Consider the following 21650-nt stretch of genomic DNA (forward strand, 5'->3'; position numbering starts at 1 on the left):
TGTAATGTCCAGTTCTTTCTGTCTCTTTTTTGTTTCTCTCTCTTCCTTTCTCTTTCTTTTTCTTTCTGTCTTACACGCCACGGTGGTCTAGTGGTTATGGTGCTCTCACTGCTGACCCGAAGGCCGCGGGATCGAATTCCGGCCGCTGCAGCTGCATTTTCGATGGAGGTGAAAAGGATTGAGGCCGGTGTACTTTGATTTAGGTGCAGGTTAAAAAACGCGAGGTTGGTCAAAATTTTCGAAGACCTCCACTAAGGCATCCCTCATAATCGTATCGTGGTTTGGGGGCGCTAAACCCCAACAATTATTGTTATTATCCCTTTCTATCTTGCTGTCTTTTTTTCTGTCTTTCTTTTGTCCGTTTATTTCTCTTCTTTCCTTTCCTTCTCCCTCTCTTTCTATGTTTCTTTCTTTGTGTCTCTCTGCACTCGTTCTCACGGCCATCCGAGTTATTGCATCCCACGCCCCATAAATCGGCGCAGCGGGAGAACGCGCGTTGGGCGCCCGTGTTCGGGGAGGGAAGCAGAACATGAAGAAGAGGACGAAGAGATTGTGCGCCGGCCGTTGATGATGATAGCTTCTTGTCGATGCGGCACGGAGTTCTTAACGATCGTAAACAGCTCTGCTGTTAAAACGCACTACCACAAAGTGCGGCATTGCACTAGGCTGGCGTCGCGAACAGTGAACGTATGCTGCTACTCGTGGCCAGGTTCGCGCTTTGGCGTTTGTCGCCTAATCCACCAACTGCGCTCTATTATTCTGAAGCCCGATCTTCGAGTACTATAGTCTATTGAAGTACCGGTTGCCTGTTATCACGAAAGCGCCTCGTCATGCTCCTCGAAAAAGGGGAAAGCTTCGAAATTCTACTCATTCCGTGGCCAGGGCAACGCTACCGCGTTTCTTTAAAAGCCTGAAGTTTGCGCACCAGCTCAGTGACATTCATAAAGTGTGAGCCGATGACGCAAGGGAGTCTGTCATGCAAAATTATTACGAGATGAAAGCGCTCTAAGAGTGGAAATTTTCATAGAGGCCGGAGGCTCGCCTTTGCAGTTATTCGGGTGGCTCTTGTGATAAAAGAAACCGTTTACTTCGTGCCTTACTTGAGCTATACAACGGAACTGTCGCTCCTGCACGGCTGGTCTGGCTGCACACATCCGATAAGGTGTGAGTAATATAGTATTTTCCACGACCCACTCAACTAGTCAAGGCCATTGCGAGCTCGTTGTTGCGAAAAAGCTTGGACCGTGCTCCGTTGTACTATGAAAAGCAACCAGCTCGTGCGGGGCATGAGAGTTCTCAATACGGGGGCCGGCAATAAATTTTTTGTTGTTTGCATTTGGCGCAGATTTTTTTTATAAGGCAGAAGAGAGGCCATGCGTTTCATTCCTCACATTACGTTTTATGCGCACCTTCGTTTAGCGTAATTATATGTCCCGCTTGCATAAAATTTTTACGACATTTGACTGATGAAAGGTAGGAAAGTGGGATCTGTCTTTAAAATGTGTAATTTGCACATTCTCATTTATTGAGTGTCACAGTGAGCAGCATAGATATTTCAATTACACGTGAAACGTAGTTAAAGACGTACTTTTCATATCTCACCAAAGTTAACGAGCCAAACGCTATATAAAGAAATACTCTAACGAGCCCCACATAACGGCACACCATGCACATATCACTGGTTTCATTCAGTTGCAGCTAAGCCCTTTTCTTAAATGCTTGATTTAGTTACATGAAACACCCGGCATATTGCGCAACGCACATGCCGACGCAGCTGCTCGAACTGCAAACGAAGACGGCGTACAAGAATCCATCCTGTTATCAACAACGCATGCTGCAATGAAAATTCGAGAGATTGCCAATGAAGACAAGAAACCCATGTGGAATACGCCAAAATTACGGCACACACGACTGCATAGACTGGAGCCGTTTCGTCGACTTCGGCCACCGTCCGGACTTTCTCGGCTTGAGACAACGGTGAATTGCCGACTGTGGCTTGGTGTCGCTTTCGCCAAATCTTTTGCCTTCTGAATCGGAATGGAAGGCAGTCCTTCTTGCAGCCAGTGCGGCAGCGAAGAAACGACAGACCACGTTCTTTGTCGCTGCCCTCGCTACAGCTCGCACAGACTGCCACTAGCTGCTGTGTTGGCCCGCCTTGACGACAGACCCCTGTCGGAACATTCAGTGCTGGAATGCCGACCCGAACTGTCTGCACAGCGAAAATCATTTAAGGCCTTACTGAACTTTTTGCGTGGCAGTGGCCTATTGAACAGGCTAAAGTACTCCCGCTCTACACCTTGTTTTTGTTTATTTCTTTGTTTTCGTGCCCCAGCTCTTATCACCGCATTCCTCCATCTTTCTTTCCTTTCGCCCTCCCTTAGTGTAGGGTACCTAACCGGATGCTACAATTCTGGCTGACCTCCCCATCTTTAATTTTATTATCTCTTTCTCTCTCTCCCGGTGTTATATTTCATCAGGACAAGATTTTTTCAACTAACTGAGGATGGGCGGTGTTTTTTTTTTTATAATGCTGTTACGCGTAACCAGATAATTTCAGTGGGCGAATTGTAAGCTTTTCACGTAGATGTTCCTGCAACTGGTTACGGGCATGAGCTGCACAAATGTTTGGGGTCATTACGAAAGCTAAGCCGTTTGAGTTAAATGTATACCAGGTTGTTTTGTTTCGCCTCTGTTAGGTGGTGCGCTACATGCACAATGGCAAGCTTACTGAGGTCAGGTCTCCAGTGAAGATTCAATCTATTACTACAAAAAATATGACTTTGCGAAAGAATTGTAGTTGTGCTATTTATTGGCGTTCCGTAACCAGCACTGCGCCCCAATGTCCAACAACCTCCTCTTCGAAGCTGTTCTTTTTGATTTTGTACCTAAAATAAGGAAAATCACTTCAAGTCGTGTGAAAATGCCGTCGTAACTGCTTTAGCGCACTTGAGTGTAAACTAAATTTGTAGCTCTCCCAGCACTAACCTGGGCGTAGTCATACGTAAGTAATCATGCTGTCGCGGGAAGCACTTTCCGAGTCGCGGAGGTAAGCTCTCTCATGCAGTTTTCGCTTCATTTTTTCTGGGCCCCGCAGCATAAATATGAAGCAAATCATTATGCACACGCGAATTCGTGGGGCAACACAGGGTCAAAACAGATGCGAAGGCCCCGCAAAATAAACACTAGGCGAGCGCATTTCAAACTTAATGCAAACGCGGTGCTACATCTTCTAGTGGCGGAATGCTTATGGTTCCCAAATGCACTGCGTGCTGTCGTAAGCATACTACAATGCTTCGTCCTGGAAACGTGGGTCGTTATCCCGTGCGGTCGAGGTTGCATGATTTATTTACACTGCATAGCATCCCGGATTACGCCTTAAAGAACTAACAATTTCGTCGCAAGGGCGATGCAATGAATGCGCTAACAACAAATTCGAACGTTATGCGAAGAAAGGCTAGCAGACAACTCCTTTAGGATTTGATCTCACCTAACTCTGCAAAACGCCGGCTTCAAGAATACTGCCGCTCCAGGGAGCGAAAAGATTTTCTTGTCTGTCGTCTCAACGCGAAGCAAGCAATGAGAGCACAGCACATACAAGGCTGGGAGCCGTCTACTGATGTATATTGAGATATCGCTGCCTTTTGATCAACGTTCGCAGTTGTTGGCCGAGTGTCGCAGCGGATGCATGAGGTCCCGCGTGAGCCTTTCCTCTGTGTCGTGCTTTTAAAAACCGACGAGGAATCGTTTGTTACGATTTAGGCCCCATAAATTTATTACTTGCCGATTCCCACAAAGATAGAGTGCATGCAAAACAATGTGCGGTGTGTGATTCAGACGAACGCAGCGCGCCACATTTTTCCGCGGGGTGAGGAGCCTTTCGTGTAACGAATAATAAGCAATAAGTAACTTACTCGAGAGGAAAATAAACGCAAATACGTCACGTTTAAATCTCTGCGACATTTTTTTATTTTCTCTAGAAAGACGACGATGGCTGTTATTATGACCTGGGTATTCAGATTTCGTTTTCGCGAAACATTCCCGCTCAACTTGATTAGGACATTTGGCTGTAAAAGGCACCCACGATGCTCCACAAGCTGTCGAAACTTAGTGGCTGTTCGCCGCAGGAGGGTTGGAAAATTCACCAGAGGGTAACTTCAGAATTACTGTAACGAACCATTGCCTGGATGCCGAGCCCGACTAGGCCCTTATCAACGAGCACTTTAAATTCTGCAGCACGCGTGTTTACGTGCATACATGATTTGTAAAGAAACTACAATTGGCTAACCTTACGTAGGGAAAAGCGTTGCAATAGCAAACCTCAAAAGATGTAAAACAATATTGTTACGAGTCAGGAGGCGTTTATTGAGAACGCTCAGCGGCAGAGCACTGGATGGGGTGAGGCTACGGAAGCAGCAACAAAGTCCTCGTCGTCGTCTTCTCCTACCACTCCTCTTTCTCGCTCCAGAGGCGCCGTTACACTTCTCCTCGCGCAGACGAAGCCCGCCGGGCGAGTCAGGTGTCCTCTCCTTGTGTACATGGCTTTAGCCGGGCGACGTGCGTAACTTGAGTTCTTGGAGAACGTCGGCCGCTGGGTGTGAGGCGCGCTATCGTATAGTTTACCTCACTCAAGCGGTCGATGATGACGAACGGGCCAGCATAGTGTGCCAAGAACTTGGTGCATAGACCGCGCTTCCGTACTGGGGTCCACAACCACACAAAATCGCCAGGGACATAGCTCACAGGGAGGTGCTTACTGTCGTATCTGGCCTTTGACGTGGTCTGGGAAGCTAGCGTGCGGAGTCGCGCTAGTCGACGAGCTTCCTCAGCACGACAGAGAGTCTCAGCTACTGATAGGTTATCAGCGGTGGTCAAAGGAAGGATAGTGTCCAAAGTATAACGAGGTGGGCGCGCGTATAGAAGGAAGAATGGGCTATAGCATGTCGTTTCGTGTCTTGCTGTGTTGAACGCGTATGTTATAAACGGCTAAAATCTCGTCCCAGTTCTTATGATTGGATGCCACGTACATTGAAATCATGTTCGTAAGGGTCCGGTTCGCACGCTCGGTAAGTCCGTTTGTTTGAGGATGGTAGGGTGTTGAATGTCGAAAAGTAGAAGCACATAAGCGTAGCAATTCCTTGACAACATCTGCAGTGAACTGGCGTCCACGGTCGCTGATTATCACTCGGGGCGGTCCGTGCCGGAGAATGACGGAATGTAACAAGAATAAAGAGACGGCAGCAGCAGTCGCAGAGGGGATGGCGGCCGTCTCGCAGTACCGAGTGAGGTAATCGATGCACACGACTATCCAGCGGTTACCGGTGGAGGATCGTGGGAAAGGACCTAGAAGATCAATTCCCACTTGCTCAAAAGGCGAGCACGCAGGCGGCACAGGCTGGAGTTGACCGGCGGGAGCTTTCGTGGGACGCTTGTGACGCTGACACCTCGTGCAGCTGGCGACATACTGCTCGGTAGTCTGGCGCATTCGCGGCCAATAAAAACGCTCTTTAGCTCTATACAGAGTCCGCGCTGATCCCAAGTGGCCGGAAGTGGGGTCATCATGCATGACACGTAATATAGAAGAACGGAGGCTTTCCGGTACCACTAACAGCAGTAAAGGCCCAGTTGCAGTGTAATTCTTCTTATATAGCATTCCATTGCGAACACAGAACTGACGCGCTATCTGAGAATCTTGAGCGGCAGAAAAGTATGGCTGCAACTTTGGGTCCTTCAGCTGTTCAGCCTTGAACACGTCCACGTCGGGAAAAGCAGGATCAAGGGAAGAGAGGTAACGATCGAAGTTTTCTGCCTCGCACTCTGTGGATTTTAGAGGTAGTCTTGAAAGGCAGTCAGCATCGGCATGGCGCCGGCCGGTCTTGTAAGATACAGTGAAGTCGTACTCTTGCAATCTGAGGGCCCAGCGCGCAAGTCGACCAGATGGATCACGTAGGCTCACAAGCCAGCAGAGGGAGTGGTGGTCTGTGAGGATCGTGAAATGCCGTCCGTACAAGTATGACCGAAATCTTTGAACTGCGAAGATTACGGCAAGGCATTCCTGTTCGGTCACAGTATAGTTCCGCTCCGGCTTGCTCAGCGAGCGGCTGGCATAAGCGATGACATGTTCTTTATCCTCAATGCGTTGAACGAGTACGGCACCGACGCCCACACCACTAGCGTCTGTGTGAACTTCCGTTGGGGCGGAGGGGTCAAAGTGCCGTAGAATCGGTTGTGACGTCAAGAGATGCTTCAGCTGTCGAAAAGAGGCGTCACATTCATCTGTCCAATGGAACGGTGCATCCCTTCGCAGGAGGCATGTCAGTGGATGAGCAACGTCAGCAAACCGATTAATAAAACGACGAAAGTATGAGCATAGTCCTAGGAAACTACGCAGCTCCTTCACAGACCGTGGTGGCTGGAATTCTTTGACGGCCTTAGTCTTCTGCGGGTCAGGTCGGATACCATCTTTATCAACAAGGTGCCCTAAAACGAGTGCTTGCCGCTCACCAAAATGGCACTTCTTTGAATTGAGAACAAGCCCAGCGTTCTTAATACAAGCCAGCACAACATCGAGACGCTGATTGTGTTCGCTAAACGTTCGCCCAAAAATCACAACGTCGTCGAGGTAGCACATACAGATCTCCCATTTGAGGCTACGCAGGATGGTATCCATAAACCGCTCGAAGGTTGCGGGGGCGTTACACAGACCGAATGGCATAACATTGAACTCATAGAGCCCATCGGGAGTCACAAAAGCTGTCTTTTCTTTGTCCACCGGATCCATCGGTATCTGCCAATAACCTGACCGCAAGTCAACGGAGGAAAAGTACGAGGCTGAGTGAAGGCAGTCAATAGCATCATCAATGCGAGGGAGGGGATAGACGTCTTTTTTAGTGACTGCATTGAGACGTCGATAGTCCACACAAAACCTCCAGGTGCCGTCTTTCTTTTTTACAAGTATCACTGGGGCCGCCCAAGGACTGCACGACTCCTGAATTACCCCCTTTTCCAACATTTCGCGAACTTGCTCATCGATTATCTTACGTTCCGCCGGGGAAACTCGATAAGGTTTCTGCCTTATCGGATGCGCTGTACCTGTGTTGATCTTGTGGCGTGTGCGAGACTCAGGGATCGGAAGCGGTTTGTCCTCTTGTGCAAAGTCGAACACAGATAGGTGCCGTGACAGGACGTCGACCAAGGTGCGGCACTCACGCGCACTCAATGACGTGTTAACCATGCCAAGTAGACGTGAGTCGGAAGGCCGTAGAGTGACCGCTTCGCCCGGAGGATCTCCATCTGTCAACGACGCCACCGTAGAAAGCTCGTCTGCTCGGAAGGTAGCGAGTTTCATTCCGTCCGGGAGTATGGCGGGCTCTGTGGAGTAGTTGACTGCCCACAAAGCAGATTTTCCATTTTCCACTGGCACCAGGCAATGCGGAATGACGATGTTCTTTTTAGCACAGGCTGAATGAATGGGATCCACAGTGGCATCAAACGTGGCGTTTGTAGGGCTGGAGCAGGTCACTGGTACCCACACAACTGATAATGCTGGCACGGTGGTATCCTCAAAGACAGCAAAAGTACTTTCGTGGCCGGGGTTACTGTCCTCCAAAAGTTCAGAAGGAAGGCTGTCGGTTACTGACAACTCCCCAGTTCGACAATTAACTGTAGCTCCGCACTGCTTCAAAAAATCAATACCCAAAATTACGTCGTGGGTGCACCGAGAAATGATCACGAACTCGGTGGTGAAAAGTCTACCACCCAAGGATACGTCCACAGTACACATTCCAACAGGAGACAATGATTCGCCGCCCACTCCAAAAAACATTCCTTCTTGATTCCACCGAAACATCACTTTGCGGCGTAGCGCCCTCTTAAATACGAGACTCATTACCGAGACAGTCGCACCTGTGTCCACCAAAGCCATAGTAGGTACTCCATCGACACACACATGCACCTTGTTCCTTAACATAAAAACGGGAGGAGGTATATCTGTTGAACGCAATTTTCCAGCGACCTCACCCCCATCGGCCGCGCTGGTTAGTTTTCCGGCGGTGGCGACGGTACGCGCCGCCGTGGCGAGGGAGAACGGCGCGGTCGAGGTCCTGATGGTGGCGTCAAGCTCCGGTCGGAGGCTGGTGAGGTGTTCCTGAAGCTCCTTTGTGCAAAATTATCCCTCGATGTCGTGTGGGCCGGCCATCGACTACCGGTGTGCCCGTCGTTGCGCCGAGTACCAGCCGATGGTCGTTCATATCGAGATGACTGCCGGCGCTCACAGAACCGCGCGATGTGGCCAGGCACACCACAGTTGTAACACACCGGGGAAGGCGGTCGCTGCACACGCGTCTCGTCCAAGTAATCAGGCATATCCGGATAGGGGGAATACGCAACACCTTCGGGCTCCGTGTCGTAACCAGTGGCCGGTCGACGATAGCGGCGGGGGAAACGAGGACGCGGTTGGTAGTCGGACCTCAGAGAAGGTGGCGCCATGGGACGTGGCACTTCCGTGTGATAACGGACATCGGTAGCGTTCACGGACTGCCATGCTGGAACAGGGCCTGGCATGGAGGGATCTTGCGCTGAGCAGGCACTCGCGAAACGTGGCGGGGACGAGGTTAATTCTTCACGCCGAAGAAGCTCTTCGCGAACAATTTGGCGTATCGTTGAGGCAAGGTCCGACGACGAGCTCACGTCAACAGTTGCTACCGTCGCCACGTTAGACAAACGGCCAAACTTGGTAGTTATTCGGCGCATCTTCAACGTTTCGAAGGTCCGACAATGCCGTATGACATCGGACACAGAGCTCAAGTTATCCTTGCCGATGAGGAAGTTGTACACGTCCTCAGCGATGCCTTTCAAGAGATGCCCAACTTTGTCTTCCTCTGACATACATGGGTTCACCGTCTTGCACAGCTTCAAGATCTCCTCAATATATGCGGTGCAAGTCTCACCAGAAAGTTGAGCCCTCTGGGCGAGTGTGAACTCAGCACGCTTTTTCTTCGCGGCGGCGTCACTGAAGCAGCTTTTCAGTTCTTCAACAAAAATACTCCACGTCGTTAAGGCGTCCTCGTGATTCTCGTACCAGACGAGCGCGGTGTCGGTCAACGAGAATACCACATTTGTGAGTCGATCATTTGCGTCCCATTTGTTGCTCTTGCTCACCCGCTCGTAATGGGTCAGCCACTGGTCGACGTCTTCCCCAGCTTTTCCTCCGTAGGGCCGTGGCTGTCTGTAAGGCTGCGAAGGACAAGCAGGCGTTGATGTCGCAGCGTCAGCGTCAGTAGACATGTCAAGCTGCACTGGCGGAAGACCCGCAAGGCGACGACTGCGACGAAGACTTGGTGGAACAGCTTCCGTGGTTGGACGTACCCAGCACCTCGACCACGATGTTACGAGTCAGGAGGCGTTTATTGAGAACGCTCAGCGGCAGAGCACTGGATGGGGTGAGGCTACGGAAGCAGCAACAAAGTCCTCGTCGTCGTCTTCTCCTACCACTCCTCTTTCTCGCTCCAGAGGCGCTGTTACAATATAAGGAACAGTGAAACTAATGATAAACGAAGAAATGTAGCTTGCCTAAGCACACGGAAAGCGTACGCTATACTTAGACACACAGTATGCCCCAGGGCCCGGGTAATTAGCGATGGCCCGTGGTACCTAAGTGAAACTGATAAAAAAGAAGGCTATAATTGCGCATGTGAACTTATCCCGGTAATTTGTGTTCTTACGACACGCAAGACACTCGTCTGTTCTCTCAAAAGGTTCTGAAAGAAGTAATAAAATGATCGCAAGCGCACGTGCCTTGTCAAAGATGATTATTTCTATGACCCCCTTGCAGCGAAATGCAAATTTATTCATCCCTTAAGGATATCATATCCAAAACAAAAAAAATGTAGAGTTAATTTGCCGCACCGCACTTCAAAACTGCGAAGAAACGTTCCGTGTTATTTAACGCAAAATACGCGCGAGAAAGAGTTGCAGCTTTTAAGCAATTTGTCTGCTGCTTTCTTTCAGTACAATGTTAGGTAGTTTACATTTCGATTCTGGCTAAGCTGACACACGCTGATGAACCTATGTTAGGTTGTTTTCTTGGTATACACATGAAAATCATAAGAATCAGCGTGTGATCAAACAAACGACTGTTAGTTCGATCGTCCAACTGCGTTTGACCAATATTCGCAAGTGGTGGCGAACAGGGCACTTGTACACAAACACACAGGGATCGCTGTATTTTTCTACTAGCATGAAAAACAACGACGTAGTGAGGCACACAAAAAAAAACACAAACGGAAGCTCTATGTGTCTCATTGTGTCCTTGCCTTTTAAGCGCGTCCAAAAATACAGTATGCTTTTCCAACTGGCCCAAGACACAACACAGGGCTTGAAATTTCAAGTACCTGCCTGAGCCTCTTCAGTGCTCTATGGGAGATAAACAGCGGCGTATTTGCCCTAGCGTTAAAGTTAAGCAGCTGCGTATATGACAAAGCATGCTTCGGCTTGTGTACTGTTAATTCTGAATTGATAAAGCAGCATCAGTGTGCCCCACATGTGTGTCGCGTAATAAAAGAGTAACTTGCATAATAATGCCAGATGTATTAACAAACACGTGGGCAGGGTATTTTATCGACTACGACCATTGCGCACATTACATAGCGTCGAATCCCTGCCGCGGCGGCTGCATTTCGATGGAGGCGAAACGCTAGAGGCCCGTCTTCTTAGGTTTAGGCGCGCGTTAGGAAACCCCGAGTGGTCGAAATTTGTGGAGCCCTCCACTACGTCGTCTCTCAAAATCACATCATGGCTTATAGACGTAAAAACCCAACATTGACGAATGAAGTATTATAGCTATACGGCCTTCTATCACGAGTTGAACGCTGCTAACTTTCCATCGCCTAGCAACCTCGTCTTTTGCTCCTGCTCCACACGTCATCGGGCCGAGCGATAACCCCTACTGCGTTCCTGCTTTTTTCTCACTCGCGTCAAGTAGACTTCACGGAAATTCCTGGAGGGAATGTGGCCGGCAACATCCCTGCGGCTTGCATAGACGAACGTGAAGGTCGCGCTTATAGTCGGGAATCGCAGCAAACACGCCGGTCCCAAAGTGACATTCCCGAAATGCTCGAGTCAAGCGCCCGTAGGGGCGTAGCTTGCCTGTCACCCATTGACCTTTCAAAACATACGACGTAATGTGTGTCCGAAAGCAGCATCACAGGCAAGAAGAGATCGCCTTACTGAGCACAGGTATGACGCAAAGAGCGACATTTATTTGTACTGGCTTGGGACCCCAACCTCTATCAGAAACCGCTGGCTCAGGTAAGAGTAACGGCTAAGTCCAGGCCCACTGATATGATTGGACACAGCGGTCGTCTTTCACTGTGAGATCAGAGGCCGGCGAGTCTCCCATGGGGGAACTTCAGCCGAAACAACCTCTTGCCAGCCATCTCGTTCCTAGATGGTTTCTCGTAAGCATCGCAGAAAATTCGAGGAACCCCCTTGGTTATGGGTAACGTCTCCTGTCTCGGCGACGTCGCAGTGCTAGTTATCCTTCGGGAGCCAAGTGAGGCAGCGGATTTTTGTAGGACTTCAAGAGTGCCTCAATGCACGTGGAATGATTATCGCACTGTGTTGGTGTTGTTATCGTGCTTATGTGCTTATGTCAGGAACGCCTGTGTCATCAATGCTTATGTCATCATGACCAGGATTTGGGGACATGTGCACGTAGCGCCATCTCTGGTCGATGACAGCGGTTGCCTGTCGTAACTGAATGGGCAATAGGCGAAAAAAAAAACGTGGCTGATCCCTCTGTCATAGGAATCGGTATAACACGAAAGTGAAACGTGTCTTCACAGACGTAGTTGAGCGTTTGTTGTGCATTCTTTCGCCCCAAGCGCGAAGGAATGAATGCCACAGCATCAAATTGTAATGTTACGCGAAGAACGGCAAGCCCCTCGAAACTTGCAATGCGCTGCTCAAGCAGAAAGGACGCGCGGAACGAACATACACAGGATGAGCGCGAACTGTCACAGTTGTAACTTATTTCTGTGTCAGCAGCGCGCTCCTTTCGCAAAAGTGGCCGCTGCAGTGGGCGAGGTGACCTTCGTGCTCTCAACGGAAACTTGCAGGCAGAGCGCGAGACGTACAAACCACCGAGATCACGAGATAAGCGCCCGCACGAGCGACCACGCCCTGTCGAGGCGCGCGTTAATCCGCGTGGGGGACGACATTTAAAGCGCGCTCTTCGAGCCCTTCGCGCCATCTCGCTAGTGATAACGAAAACACGCTGTACCGCCGATCTCTGAGTACCGCCACCGGCAAATGGTGCACATAAATAGCTCGCCGTTAGCTTAGCAGAGAACATGCCGTCTGTGGCGGAGTCGTTTCGCGCTGCGCGTTGGCGATCGAGAGGTCGTAAGTTCGACTCCCGGTGACGGAACTTTTTCTTATAGTTTTTCTTTGCCATGTGTTAGTGTTTATATTTTACAACGTCATATCCGTGACGGAAATGCGTCAGCGGAGCCGCGATGGACCCCGGCATGAAACAGTTAAAAAATCATATCTGACGAAACAAGCTAGTTATGAAAAACGACTCTCGGTTCCATACCGCAGAGACTTATTTGAATATTCTGGTAAAATTACACTATCGCACTACAAACCGCGTGGCTTCCCAGAGAGTTTAATACTTAACAATGGGGCCCCATGTGTTTCTAGTGGGCGGTGTTCAATTGTCTGGGAAGCAACACGTTTTGTAGTGCGGTACTGCAATTTTGCCAAAATGTTCCAGTAGGTCTATGCTGTATAGAACCTGGAGTCGTTTTGATAACTAGCTTGCTTCAAGAGATATGATTTCTTTAACACGAAAGTGTTTTATGCCGGGGTCCACCACGGCTGCGTTGACGTATTTCGGTCACGGATATGACGTTGTAAAATATAAAGACTAACAGTGGGCAAAGAAAAAGTTCCGTCACCGGGAATCGAACTCACGACCGCTCGTTCCGCAGCGCGCAGCGCGAAACGACTCGGCCACGGACGGCACGTTCTTCGCAATGCTAACGGCGAGCTATTTATATACTCCACTTGCGGGTGGCTGTACTCAGATATCTGTTACAGTGTGTTTTCGTTATCGCTAGCGAGATGGCGCGACGGGCTCGGAGGGCGTAGAAGCGCGCGCTTGAAAGGTCGTCGCTGTTGCGACGAGCGCCCGCGTCTACAGGGCGGGGTCGCCTGTACTCAGAGATCTGTGTTACAGTGTTTTCGTTATCACTGGCGAGATGGCGCGACGGGCTCGAAGAGCGTAGAAGAGCGCTCTCGAAAGGTCGTCGCCGCTGCGACGAGCGACCGCGTCTACAGGGCGTGGTCACTTGTGCGGGCGCTTATGTCGTGATCGCGGTGGTTTGTACGTCTCGCGTTGAGAGCACGAAGGACACTTGGCCCACTGCAGCGGCTGCTTTTGCGAAAGGAGCGCGGTGCTCACGCAGAAATAAGTTACAAATGTAACAGTTAGTTCGCTCTCATCCTGTGTATGTTCGTTCCGTGCATCCTTTCTGCTTGAGCAGCGCGTTGCAAGTTTCGAGCTGCTTGCCGTTCTTCGCGTGACATTACAATATGTTGCTGTAGCATTCATTCCATCGCCCTTGGGGCGAAAGAATGCGCAACAAACGCTCAACTACGTCTGTGAAGACACGTTTCACTTTCGTGTTATACCGATTCCTATGACAGAGGGATCATCCATGTTTTTTTCGCCTACTTCCCATTGAGTTATGGCAGGACGCCGTTGCTTCCGCCGAGAGATGGCGCTACGTAGAGATGTCCCAACCTCGTTTGAGTAGCCTTCATGGAAATTCCCCGGAGGGAACGTGGCCGGCCACAGATGGCAGCTATGGAGAAAAAACCGGCTTTGATTAACTACCGAAAGGGAAAAAATGAATTAAGGAGGGAGGCATTTTACGATAATTCAAGCGGCCGCGCTTTACTGTTTGAAGCGAGATCGAGTTGCCTTAGAACGCGTAGTTATAAAGCGAGATTCAGTAAAGAAGAAGAACAATGCACATGCTGCGGGGAAGATAAGGAAACGGCGGAGCATGTTCTGATTGAATTTGGAGATATCCACGCAGGTGTACGTTTGGGTACAAGCCTTCATGAACCCTTGAGTTTTAGAGACGACAATGGAAAGATGAACACACCCGCGATTGAAATAAGTAAGAGGGGGTCAGAGTATTGTCTGGCAAAAAATTAGAGAGAAAGGACAAAAATAAATATTGTGGAAAAAAAATAATAACATTCTGCCGTAAAGGGCACATAACTGGTCTGAAAATTTACGTTTTTTTTTCCTGTGGTAAGATAGATTTAATTAAAGTAGAGACACTAGGCCAACACTAAGAAAAAGGAGAGTAAAGGAATTTTTTTTTGTCGAGCCTGGTGGCACACTTGTCACCACCCCGTTTTAAAGGGGACGCTCATAGCATTCCTCCATCCATCCCAAATTCCGGGAATGCGTGTACGGTGTTGATAAGCTTATATGATGCACGGCATTTGCTATTGCCTTGAATGTATACAGACTTGAATGTCTTGGTCTCAGTTGCTTATAAAAATTATAAGCCATTCCACCTAAATTGTCGTGGGCCAGAAGTTCAGCGCGCTTGTTTTTATTGATTCCTATTTGTTTTCTTTAAGTTATTGACTTAGTTATATAAATAATTTCTCTAAAACATTTTATGAAGTAACAACAAACCATATTCGGATTTAATGCCTACTCAGGTGAATTAACACCAGTCTATGACTGGAACATAAATGAATTTAAGTAATTTCCTCATACACGTACCCCAACAATGACAGATTACGTAAGCAATCTAGGTCAGTATAAAAACACAAGAAATGCGATGTTTGCTCTATCACCTTCTGAGAATGGACAACACAATTACAATTTTTCAACGCAGTGACAATAACGTTATGACCAAATCTCTTCGGCAAATTTCGAAAAGCTCATTAAAATTTAATTAGCGCAACTTCTTTGCTAATGAATTTCGTCATGAAACGCCGGCCATCCGTGGTAGGCGGGTGGCGCGCGAAAATGCTACAAACTGGAAACGCGCTCCAATTAAACGTCTACAAGTCGAGCGGGTGCCTCCAAGATGCGGATGGAATCTAGGAGACCTCGTGGTAAGCCCTCATTTTTCACTGCCGGGGGCCGACCTCCCGGCCTTTCGGGTTCAGTTTAGCAGCGCGTAATTAGGTGGCTTCGTGAGGTGAACATTCTTGAACTTGGAGATGGGAAGAGGAAAATGGCGTGGCTCTAAGACCCGTGGCCACGGTCTTAAGGCGGCCCCGATTGAAGCAGCACGCACAGGCTTGTTCTGCGGAGACATGACCTAATGAAGCACCGTCAGTGTGCCGCGTATGAAAGACTTTTCTTCAGCCCCAACCTCTGACAGCTGGAACTTCAGTCAAATTTTCCGCGATGATTCGCCTACTCTTTTCTCTTATCTGGGCTACCTATAAAAGTTTTGTATATGAGTTACTACGTACGTAATTCTGGTCCTGAGGCTGTGTGAAACAAATGATAATGATTATGGCTTGTACCACCGTTTTCCGTTTTTTGGGGTGGCAAGATTTGATATTCTATTGTTGCACTAAGAAAATATCCACGAAACTCGAATTTTAACGCTTCATTCGAAAGCTGTCATGCTGACAACCGTCGACAGTCACACACAAGTACACGCTGAGAACTAATTGTAAATTGCAATAATATTGGCATTACGTCGATGAAGAAGCTCATTCGCCTCATTCACCAAGATGCACATTTTGCTCCATAAATCTCATGTAGTAGTGCCTCGTTCTTATCATGTATGTGTCGCCGGTAACTAACGGCAATGGTAGCATGCTGCAAGTGAAAGCGCCTCATGTCACACGCGTTTAGGACGAAACATTTTACTTGTTTTAAACAAAGCTTTCATTGCTTCTGCCCTAGAGTCTTCTCGTTGCCATCTGGCCCATAGCATGCAACATGAACTGTTTTGTGTACACCTCTGTAGTCAAAAAGAGTCGCAAAGTGAACTTGTTGGTAAGATCATTATAAGCAACTTGTTGCAGCGCGTACTCGACATAAGGACAAAAGAAGGCACAGAGAAGACACATATGCAGCGTTGGATGTATATGCTCAAACGAGCACGTGCCCAAATAGACCACTTATAGAAAACTAGCAATCTCTCTAGTCCTGGTCGTCACAATGGGTTTTTGTCTTTTTGAAACAATCCCCAAAAAAGCCTTAAATGTATTGAAGTATTCCATGTGCATTGTTTGACCTTACATAAAGACGTCGTCAACAGTCTAGCCTTGACAAACCGTATACAGTGCCTTAGTCCTCGTCACATCGAGAGCTAACTGACTGATGGCATCGACAGACGCCTGTAGGGCTAACAGCTCTATAGGGGGCGCTACCACCTTTAGAGCTGTGTAGCTGCACGGTCCTACCCTTGACTCCGACCTTTTTCCGCACTAAGTAGCGCAAGCGTTGCTTTATTTATAGTAGAAGATTGCCTTTGATCTTCGTTTTCTCGTTTTGCAATACAGACTTTCATCTTCGTTTTATCGTTTTTCAATACAGACGTTTCAATACAGATGCAACCAAACGCAAAAAAAAGACATTGTTCCATAAGGCAGGCGATATAAGTGCAACGGCACGGAAACGCTGTGCATATTGCAGCAGAGTACTAGAGTAATAAACCATTGAAGTGTAACATTTGGACAGCAACCACCTGCCTGCATTAATACCGAGTGTTCGAACTGCCCGTTGTTTTGCCAGAGGGAGCTTTAAACCTCACTGTGTCCTGTATCCTAGTTTTTTTTATTTATTGTCTGATTCAGACAGGAAAACATTACGCGTTATTCTGCTATGTTCTGAGGAGTCTTCCCGGCTGATATGCATCAAAAGCACACCTGATGAGCATTTTATGCATATCAGCCTGTTACGCTGTACGTCAGACACGTAGCCAGAATTTCTTTTCAGGGGGTTGGGGGCAAGGCCTAATTGTTCAAAGAAAGACTTTCCATGGCAAAAAGAAAAAAAAGTTGCCCGGGAACAAAGAAGCCTGGACGAATTGAGGGGGGGAGGCTCCCTGCACCCCCCCCCCCCTTGTTGTACGTGCCCGCTATACGTTATTCGTAGTTCTCACCCTGAGTTGCTAGTTCCGCTCATAATAAGCGAATTTGGGCTTCTTTTTTCGCCGAGCCGCTTGTACAATTTTGCAGTTGCTTGTCGCGTTTTTTTGTGCTTATTTGCATTTTTTTTCAGCGAATATTGAAATTTTTTTCATCATCACGTTCCGCAATAGCGTGGTTAACGATGTCTTTGAGTAGTTGAGTGTTGAAGTCAAACATACGTAGGGGGAATCAAGAAGTAACGTTAAAGGGATACTGAAAAACTTTTTTTTTTTGCGCCAAGACTTTCAGCCAAATTCAAAGATTGCGTGCTGCAATCGATAGAAACAACCTTCATATCAGGCAGAAAATAGAGGAAGATAATGAATTTAATAAGTTTTTTCACAAACTGTCACTTCTAGCGGCTGCGCCGAGAACTAGAGGAGGTGACGTGTGGTGACGTTACATACACCTAAACGGGCATGCCAACATTACCTGCCGTCGCCCTCGTCTCTCAACCCGCTCAGCTTCCACTACGGTTCCCAGAATCACTTATACGAACAGCACCTGCAGCGAACAATCTTCTCGGCTGAGGTAAAGCATCTGGGCTTTGTGGAAGGCGGAAAGTGGGATGAAAGGAAATGTGGAGAAAGAGAAGCGGAGGACAGGAACACATGCAACCTGCATGCGCCTCGGAGAATGTGACGTCATGGCTCGCGCTCGCGTGCAGCCGCCGCGCGCTCACAATCCACCAAAAATACAGCCAACTGTTCAAAATACGCAAAATGAACTTTGTTTATTGGAGAATTCGCGTCTTCCGAGTAGAGCTTCGATATTCTCGTCAGTTTGTCGAATTTTCGTTCACTATTCCTTTAATCATGCACTGGCAAACGTGCATTCAAACGGAGACTACCCTGGAGACAATGTTAAACCGCTAATATACGTGCTTTCGTTCCTAATTGCGCATATTTTCGCTTTACAATATAGTTAAAAAGATTTTTTCAACTCCCTTTCGTACTTAACTGACGTTTTAATATTATAATTAAAATATTTTCAGGAATTAGAAAATTTATGAAATTTCCGCTTGTTTTGGGCTTCTTTTGTGACGATTGTTCGCTTGTTAGTTCGGTAGCATCTGGCAACTCTGTTCTCACCGCGTTTGGCTTTGTCTGCGGCTCTCGAATGTGCTTTTGAACAATACTACATTGCTTGGCGGAGCCGAAACGTCTGCAAATATTGCTTCAAAGCCGCATTGAACAGCTACAGGGGTGATATTGATCAAGCGGAGTTGAGTTACGAGCAATCAATTTGCCGGATCCTATTACTGTGTAAGATGTATTATAGCGATGAGATATCACGCGTGTTGTCGTGCTCCGTAATATAAAAGTGTTTTCAAGCGAAGCGTGTTTGACGGACCCGTGAAGATGGTGATGGCGGTGTTTCGAAAAACTCTCGTCACCCAAAAAACCCTCTTTACCCACAGCTGGTACGAATTACAGAAATATTAAAAATTACACCATTTCCCGCTAAAGGGGACCATGAGGCGATGCGAAGCCGGAGCACTAGCACGATCGCGTTCCGTTGGCGTTCTTTGGGCATGCTACCGACCTCGCGTCATGTAACGCGAAGAGGAACGCTACGCGCGTCTTGCCTTCCCTTTAGCCTGGCTGTTAATTCTCACACGGCGAGCGGGGAACGCAGTCGGCTGGCTTGCGAGAGGGGGGCAGCGTAGGAGAGGATAGAGAGGGGAGGGGACGCGCATTCGCTGGTGCTCATCACGGCGTTGCGCAGGAGAAAATTTCGGCATGTCTAGCCCGCGTTTCAGAGGAAGAGTGGAAATGGGGAGGGGAGAGAGAAAGTGGAGAGGGAATGTGGAGAGGGGAAAAGAGGAGAGGGGAAGTGGATAGGGGGTGTGGAGAGGGTATGCGCATGCGCAGTAAGGGTGGTCACGCCGCACACCACCACCACCACCACCGGATTGAACTCCGCCATAACATACTTCGCATCTAAAACACAATTATGTAAATTTTCTTTCCGGGCTAGGCTTTGAACCCAGGTGCTCCGGTCCGAAAGCGAGTGTCTCGACCACCAGGCCGCGCGCATGCTTGTCCAGTGTGAATTGAACTGATGTATATGAATGCGTTCTACCAAATGATGCTAAAAACAAGTGGGAAGCAGTGAACTTGCTAAGGGGTTTCATTGATATATTTCGTTTTGGCGGACTAAAGCGATTTGCTGGACAACGAGTGAGATCCATATCAGGAATGGCACATTTCAGTAAAATTCTGACTTCGAGAAAATTGAATTCTTAACCCGCGTTTCCATGATCGCACGTGACGGTCCTTTGGCTGGGCCGTTCTAGAGGCTGACGAACGTTGGAAAGAACATAGGAGACGCCATGTCGGTTCAGCCCGAAAACAGCGTTCCGGGGACGGCCACTACCTATAATAAAAAAGAGGAAAAGAAAAAAGGAGAGAAAAAGAAGGAAAGAAAGAAAAAAGAAAAAGGGGAAAAGAAAGAAATAAGAGTGTAGAGAAAGAGAAAAAGCAAAAAACAAGAAAAGGAAAGAAAGGAAGAAAGAAAGAAAGAAAGAAAAGCAGTATTTCAGGCACGCCCATGCCAAGCTTCGCTTAACCCCAACGGTTCCTGAATATATTTTTATTCTATAATAAAAGTACCAATTTAGGATAAAACATCGGTGAATTTTATAGACTAACTTTCACCGCTTTCAAGCCAATCATTTTGCTCCACTTAGAAGCAAATTATTTAAGAAATTTTCTACAGAAATCTGGGACCTCCTTGCCGCTTCACTGGGACGGCGTACAAGTAATAATGGCATAAAGTTCGACTCTACGCATTTACGATTACACACACGCCGACAGCTGTTCATCAGAGAGTTTGAGAATTGAGGCCCCAAGGAGCTTGGGGACCCAAGAAGCTTGCGAGCCGCCAGGGCGCATGCGCAAAACCCAAGCCACTCTTGGGCTCTTGCGTTCGCGTTGACCCAATACAAAAAAATCGAAAACTAGCGTGGGCCCCGAAGGCGTCTTGGGTCACCAGCGAGATGACAAAGACGCAGCGCGCACCACGGCGCAGTATGAACCGCGTCTCGCATGATTTCTATTTCGCCACGTGTGGCGCTCCGTGCGTTTGCGCCAAGGCATCTTGCGTTTGACCCAGTTCTCACGTTCTACTGATCCTCCGAACGCAAGAGCGGCCTACCCAACGTAGCTTGGTGACCCAGTGTCATGGGTCCCCAATTCTCAAACTCTCTAATGGAGAACCAGATGCTCTTAGATACTGTTTTTTTCTTTTAAACTGCGCCGCGTGGAGTGACCCCCTGCGTGTCCTGCCACACGGGGGCGTCTGATGCAAGGTGTGCCTTGTGTGCCCAGTGTTTGTTTTTTTTCTTCCACATCACGAGTGGGTACAGACAAGGGCCACGTTGCCGTGCGCGTCTCAAGGGCAGTTTTCAAATTGAAAGAAAATTAGGAGCGTTGCGTGATAGAAAACACGCTCAAGCTCCTCCGAGATTTGCTTACCACCAGCGGTAAATGGTGTATAATAATAGCTCGCTGTTATTTCGCCGGCGCATGCATGGGGTATGGTTGAGTTGTCTAATGCAGTAGGCTGTGCAGCGAGTGCTCGCTGGTTCGTTTCCCCTCTCGGGGGCTTCGGAATTTTTTGGTTCTGCTTTATTTATCTTTGTGTCTTTTTTATATATATACATATATACACATATCCGGGGCATGACGGCGACGGCTACGGTAAAACTCAGCCGAGAGTGTCCATATAATTGCTATCGCAATAAAACCGCACATGTATATATATCATCACAACCTTGTCCGTTTTGCTCTGGTTGTTGAAGATGGATTGCCTGCTAACCCAATCTCAAACTTCGCTCCAATTCAACAGTTCGCGAAAGGACAGTGTAGCGCTGCCCCACAGTAGAGCACATGGCGCAGTAAATCATCACCATGTTAAGTCGATATCGTCTGTGTGGTTTTCTCTCAAAATTTATTTTATATTTAAATCATCTCTAAACCATCGCTTCATTTCTAAATCTTCTCTTTGTTTCGAGGCCGTGTGAGGTACAGAAAATATGACACGAGTGCGCGAACTACGCATCCATTTCGTCTTTGCGTCGTTTGCCTTAGTAAAAACAAATAAATTAAGGAAAAAGGACTTGTGCACGCAAGCCGCGCGTCCACTTCGTCTTTCCGGCCTTCGCGTAAGCACAAAGATATAGATAGCGCATATATCACGTGACTGGGCCCTTATCGCAGACGGCGAACAGTGAGAGAGAAGCTGCAAATCGATGCAGAGCGTCTGTTTCGCTAACCACGCAGTTTCTCTTCAGCATCGGATTGGCCTATGACGCCTCGTTGCCTCCACTTCCAAAAGTGCGAATATCACATAACAAGGCGTTAGTAGCAGTGTTGCCAAATGTAGGGTAATTACTCTATGGTAGGATATTTTTGGAATTTTTCGGGCAGCGTGGGGTAATAGTGTGGTAATACCGTTTT

This window comes from Rhipicephalus sanguineus, chromosome 10, assembly GCF_013339695.2.
Source record: "Rhipicephalus sanguineus isolate Rsan-2018 chromosome 10, BIME_Rsan_1.4, whole genome shotgun sequence".
Lineage (NCBI taxonomy): Eukaryota > Metazoa > Arthropoda > Arachnida > Ixodida > Ixodidae > Rhipicephalus > Rhipicephalus sanguineus.